Genomic DNA, 6,716 nt, shown 5'->3' with positions numbered 1-6,716 from the left:
TCCCGCGCCTTTGGGAGGCTGAGGTGAGTGGATTGCCTGAGCCCGCGGGTCGAGACCCGCTTGGGCAGCGAGACTTCATCTCTACAATAAATCAAAAAATCAGCCGGGTGTGGTAGCACATGCCTGTAATTCCGGCTACAAGCTGAGGCGGAAGGATCGCTGGAGCCCAGCAGGTGAGGCTGCAGTGGCCGGGTGCGGCCATTGCACTCCAGTCTGGGCTACAGAGTGAGACTCCAACTCAAAAAAACAAAAAAAAGTATGCAGTGCAATTAAAAATTGCAAGATACGAATAGAAAGAGAATAGACTACAGAAGCAAAAGGCCCAGATTAGAATCCCAGATCTGCCTCTTACTAGCTGTGTCTGTGAAAGCCAGATTGCAACTCTGAGACATGCTTTTGTCATTCCGATGAAATAAATAACTTATGTCAAGTCGTTTATATAATGAGTTCTGGCTATATTAAGAATAGAATAAGAAAATTTACACAAAAGTCATTTGTAAAGTAACTTGCATGTTTGCCTCATTATTAATCATACTAATTTAGATATATGACATCAAAGTACTTGGCAATGTATCATTTAGGTGATAAATAAATCTTATTTTTGCTATTATTATTAATAATACAGTTATGAAGAAAACAAACCTTCTCTTTTCTTATTCCAAAAGTAGAAATAAAAAAACTAAACTAAACTTAAAAATCTTAAGGAAATACCGTGATTCACTAATTTTTGATTATCTTAGAGTTTCCACTTCTAAAAAAAAAAATATTCATTTCTGTTGTAATTGAGTTTAGTGATTAAATCTGAGGCTGACATGTATTGAGAATCACCTATGTTTAACACTGTGCTGGCATCTTACTGTTTATGCAATCCTGCCAACAACCCTATAAGACAGTTCTAATACTTTTATTTCTAATGAAGATGCTGAGGCTGAAATTGGTTAAAAAACTGGGCCCTTGTCCCAAAATTTAAAAGCCATAATCAAAGTGAAGTAAGAACAGAGAAAGTTGAGAAGAAGCAAAATAACAAAAAATACAAGAGAGCAATATCAGAATTTACATTTCCAAAAGCTGAATCAATGGTAGTGAAATAAACTCAATAAGTGCCAGAAGTATAAAATGAGAACAAAAATATCCAAAGACTCTAAGAGAACATGACAGACTATAGATTACTATATTGTCAATAAGATATTAATGGCAGTATTTTGATTTTAGGGTTTCTACTTAATATAGAGAGATTTAAATTTGTTTATCTAGTGAAAAATTATTTTTTATTTATGCAAGTGTATAAAAGTAAGCAAACATTATCTTAGGTGAGGGGAAGTTCATGGTTTTCACTTATTTGTTTTATCTTTAAGTGACTTAATAGAAGCTGTCTACAGAGGTACATTTCAGAAAAGGAGCTTGTCCTGGGTCTAAGGAGCATGAAGATGGAAGTGATGGAGATCTTAACCTATTCACCATAATTTGAAATTAAAGAATTTATCTCTGCTAAAGAGCGAGAAGTGAAATATTTATATATAGTTTTAATTTAAATCTCTTACTATTTGTCATGTGCTTTAAATTCTCATTTTTTATATGATCACACTGTGTCAAGTGGCAGACTTAGGGGCAAACTGTCAGTGCAGAGACCACTGGGGATAAAGAGAAATTATGACAAATATCAGGGAGTCAAACCCAGAGGATACAAACAGAGTTTCATAGTAAAACAAACTGCAGAAAGATTGATGGTCAGTCACCAGAATAGCAGAAGTAGGGACCACTGAATAGAAAAAAATAATGCAAAAGGTGAAACAGTGAGTTAGTCTATAATTGAACCAATAAAAGTAAACGCACAGGTAAAGTTTAGGTGCTAAACCTCTGTACAGTCTGTACTAATTCCCTCAGCTTTGTTTGTGCTAATACTCTTTTTGCAAACCCAGAACTCACCATCACGTGCCTCTGCTTGGTTTTAAATGAAGCTTTGGGTCTGACAGATGCAGAAAGGGTCTTTTTTGTTTTGTTTTGTATTTTACATTTTCTATACTGGTCAGCCCATTACGTACCCAGCTAGTGAACATTCACAGCTTCTCACAAGTGTTGTGAACCCAGAAGTAAATGCAAAGTCTCCATGGTAACTGAAGATCTAAGAATGAAAGAGTAATCTGTTGGCTGTTAACAGTTGGATTAACTAATAAGTAATTACCATTTCCTTTTATTAAGCATTTTGAAATGAGCTTTGTAAGTGCTCTGCAATTTAATTCTCAAGACAACTTTATGAGGTCAATTCTATCATCATTGTCATTTTATCTACAGAAAACAGAGACTCTAAGAGTTAAGGTAGAATTCTACCTAGAGGGCAGCAGGATTACAACACAACTGGGCCCAGTGGGGCACCCATGTCCCCAACAACCAGCACCCTAGACCTCAGGGAATAGTTGGTCCAGCAAATTAGGAAGGCTACTTTCTAGATAAGGAGAACCAAAGCATATACTCTTCTGAGTCTGAGAGCTACCTATTATGACTGGCATTATCAACAGCAATCCTGCCCTTTCCATTGGAGGAACTACCACATGCCCATATATACATCCCAGGGGCCAAGAAGTGACCATTCTGGGGTCACCATCTCTATTGACAGTACCCATGCATGTTACCTGGGAGCCTGATGACTAGCCCAGAGCTTGTCTCGATCACCCCCAACTCCAGCACCTACTGCATGTGGGTCCAAGGACCAGCCATCTTAGGGCTGTTGACCCTACTGTCAGCACCTAAATATGCCACATGAAGGCCTGAGGAATCACTCTCCTAAGGTCTGTCACCATCACCACCAACCATGTGCACCTCTCAAAAGTCCAAGGACTGGCCCATTTGGGGCCCACTACTGCCACTGCTGGAACCCATGTGGGGCTGCTGCCTCTACCTCTGTGCCAGCTGAAGACCCAAAGACTTGTCCACCGCAAGCTGCCTGGAACCAACTGCTGCAACTGCCAGCACACATGCACAACACTCTGGGCCTGAGGACTGACCCACCTGAATCTGCTGCTGCTCCTACGTGTGCCACATGCGCCACAAGCTGAAAACTTTCGGGCTGACCACCTCCACTGCCCGAAATTGTGCTCACTTTAGCAATGGGACTTCTGCCAGCTTGAGCTTGCTTCCCAGGAGCCTGGGGATCATCAGCCTACTCACGGTACATTGCTACCACTGTCAGTGTTCATGCAGAGATCCAAGGACTGCTGGTGTCCCTATCACAAGCAAAATCTTTCCACAGCCCCACACACAACCACAACTAAAGCCATGGAGGAACTTGTAGTCTCCATTGACATTGATGGTAGCCAAAAATATGTATAGAGACTACACTACTTCACCCACACAGAACCAAAGCCAAAGTTTTCTATCTAATGTTACACATTTATAGCAAAAAGTCTTTTCCTATGCAAAGTATTCTATAAAATTGGTAGAAGTGACTGATTCACAGATATGTATGGACATAGAAAACATGAAAAATCAAGAAAACATGGCAACTCCAAAGGAACACAAATTCTCTAATAATAACTCCGTCAAAGGAAATATATGAAATGATTGAAAATAAATTCGAAATAAAGATCGTGATAAAACTCAGAAAGATATAAGAAAATGGGTTGACAATACAAATAAATCAGAAAAACAATTCACAACCCAAATAAGAAATTAAGCAATGAGATAGATATTGTACAAAAGAGCCAAACAGAAATTTAGGGACTGAAGAATTTAGTGAATGGCATAAACATACAGTAGAGAGCTTCAAAAATAGACTAGATCAAGCAGAAGAAAAAAAATTCTGAACTTGAAAAAGGTCTTTTGAAATAACCCAGTTCAGAAAACAAACAAACAAATAAAATGTGAATAAAAAAAGTCTATATGACATGTGAAACATAATTGAGCAAACAGCTTCATTTGGTGGGCCCCAGAAGGAAAAATAGATGGAAAATAGGCATAGGAAACATATTTAATAAAACAATAGCTAAAAACCTGCCAAGTCATTGTAGAGAAATAGAAATCTAAACACAGAAAGCTCAAAGACACTCACATAGATCCAACTTAAATGGTCCTCTTTGAGGGTTAGACTATAGTCGAACTGTCAAGAGTTAAACAGCAAGAGATAAGTAATAAGCCACGTATAAGAGAATTCCCATCAGATTAACAGATTTCTCAGAAGAAATCTTATAGGAAAGAAAAGAATGGGACAAAATATATAAATTGGTGGAAAAAAGAAAATTTGCTGGTCAGGAGTAATACAACCAGTAAAGTTATCCTTCAGAAATGAAGGAGAAATAAAGTTTTTGCTAGACAACAAAAATTGAGGTAATTCATCACCACTCGACTGGCTCTAAAACAAATGCTTATGGGATTCCTATACCTGGAATCAAAAAGACAATATGTATAGTCAAAAGACACACAAAAATATAAAACTCTCTGGAAGAACTAATACCTAAATAAGAAACCAAATGTTATTGTTACAAAAAAAACTACCAAATCACAAAGATAAACATAAAAGAACAGTAAAATAACAAATAATATAGAAAACATATACGAAAATAGTAGAATTAAGTCATCACTTACCAACAAAAAGTTGAAATATAAATAGATACTCCAATTAAGATATATAGACTGGTTAAGTGAATAAAAAATTGACTAAGTTATACACTTACTACCAAAAAACTTACTTTGCCTATGAAGACACACATAGATTGAAAGTGAAGAGACGAAAAAAGATCTTACACAGAGAAAAACCAAAAGTTTGCAGAATAGGTATATTTACATCAGAAAAAATAGACAAAGTCAAAAAAAAAAAATGTGAGAAGGGATCAATTCAGCAAGAGGATACAACTGCTGTAAATTCATGTGCACCCAAAGCTAGAGAACCCAGACATGTAAAACAAACATTATTCAACCTAAAGAGAGAGATAAACCCCGATTTAATAATAGTTGGGCACTTCAACACACCACTTTCAGCATTTGAAAGAATATCTAGGTAGAAAATATTCGCACACACAAAAAAACTTATACCAAATGGACCTAATTGATATTTAAAGAATATTTTATCCAACAACTGCAGAATTTTCCCACATAAAACATTCTCCAGGATAGACTTTATGTTAGGACAAAAAATATGTCTCACTAAAATTAAAAAAAAATCAGTATCATACCAAGTTTCTTCTCAGATCACAATGGACAAAAAAAAAAAAACAACAACCTAGAAATCAATAACAAAAGGAACTTTGGAAAAGGTACATATACCTGGAAATTAAGCAACGTGCTTTTGAATGAGCACTGGTTTAATTTTTAAAAAAGAATATCAAAACATTTTTGAAACAAATAAAAATAGACAAAATACCAAAGTTATTATGGAATATTCAAGTTATGGAATGCAGAAAAAGCAGCACTAAGAGGAAAATTTTTTTTTTTTCATTAATCAGTATTTTTTATTATGGTTTTGTGGGGTACAGTTAAGGGTTAGGTGTACAATGACGTTTCATTCAGGCACCCTGTAGATAAGAATTGTTTTCCCATCCCCCGACAGATATTTGCTACTGTTAATCCCATCCCCCTCCCCCCCATAGTTTCCCAGTACCATCTGTCATTTTCTCATAGTATTGCATTGGATGTTCAAGGTCCATTATATGAGTGAGAACATGTGATATTCGGATTTTTGTTTTTGTGAGAGGTCACTCAGTATTATAGACTCTAGTTCCATCCAGGTTGCAGCGAAATTCATGATTTTGTTCTTTTTTATGGCTGCGTAGTATTCCATCGTGTATATGTACCACATTTTTTTAATCCAGTCCTCTTTTGATGGGCAGCATGGTTGTTTCCAGGTTCTTGCTATTGTGAACAATGCTGCGATAAACATACGTGTGCAGGTATCTTTTTTATAGAGTGATTTGTGTTCTTCAGGGTATATTCCCAGTAGGGGGATTGCAGGGTCATATGGAAGGTCAATTTTTAGAGCTTTTAGGAATCGCCACACTGCTTTCCACAGAGGTTGCACTAGTTTACACTCCCACCAACAGTGTAGAAGTGTTCCCTTTTCACCACACCCTCTCCAGCAGCTGTTATTTTTTGAGTTGTTGATAATTGCCATTCTGACTGGAGTTAGGTGGTATCTCAGTGTGGTTTTGATTTGCATCTCCCTGATGATTAGTGAGGTTGAGCATTTCTTCATGTGTTTGTTGGCTGCTCGAATGTCTTCTTTTGTGAAGTGTCTGTTCATGTCTTTTGCCCATTTTATAATGGGGTTGTTTGTTTTCTTCTTTTCAGTACGCTTCAGTTCCTTGTAGATCCAGGATGTTAAGCCTTTGTCAGACCTAGAGTTGGCAAATACTTTTTCCCAGTCTGTAGGCTGTCTCCCTGCTCTCTTGATGGTTTCTTTGGCTTTGCAGAAGCTTGTCAGTTTAATAAGGTCCCATTTGTCTATCTTCTCTCTTAAGTCCTGTGGGTTTCGGGTTTTGTACAGGAATTGGATGCCAGTTCCGATTTCCATGAGAGTATTTCCTTCCTTTTCTAAGGTTCTTATGGTTTGAGGTTTTACATTTAGGTCTCTGATCCATTTGGAGTTAACCTTTGTGCATGGGGATAGATAGGGGTCCTGTTTCAATCTTCTGCATGTGGTCAGCCAATTTTCCCAGCACCATTTACTGAATAGGTTCTCCTCTCCCCATTGGTAGGTGGTGGGGGCTTTGTCGAAGATGAGTTGGCTG

This window comes from Carlito syrichta, unplaced genomic scaffold (genome assembly GCF_000164805.1).
Source record: "Carlito syrichta isolate Samal-C Ts95f unplaced genomic scaffold, Tarsius_syrichta-2.0.1 Scaffold314742, whole genome shotgun sequence".
Taxonomy (NCBI): domain Eukaryota; kingdom Metazoa; phylum Chordata; class Mammalia; order Primates; family Tarsiidae; genus Carlito; species Carlito syrichta.
The sequence above is the reverse complement of the archived record's forward strand: the minus strand, read 5'-3'. Positions refer to the sequence as shown.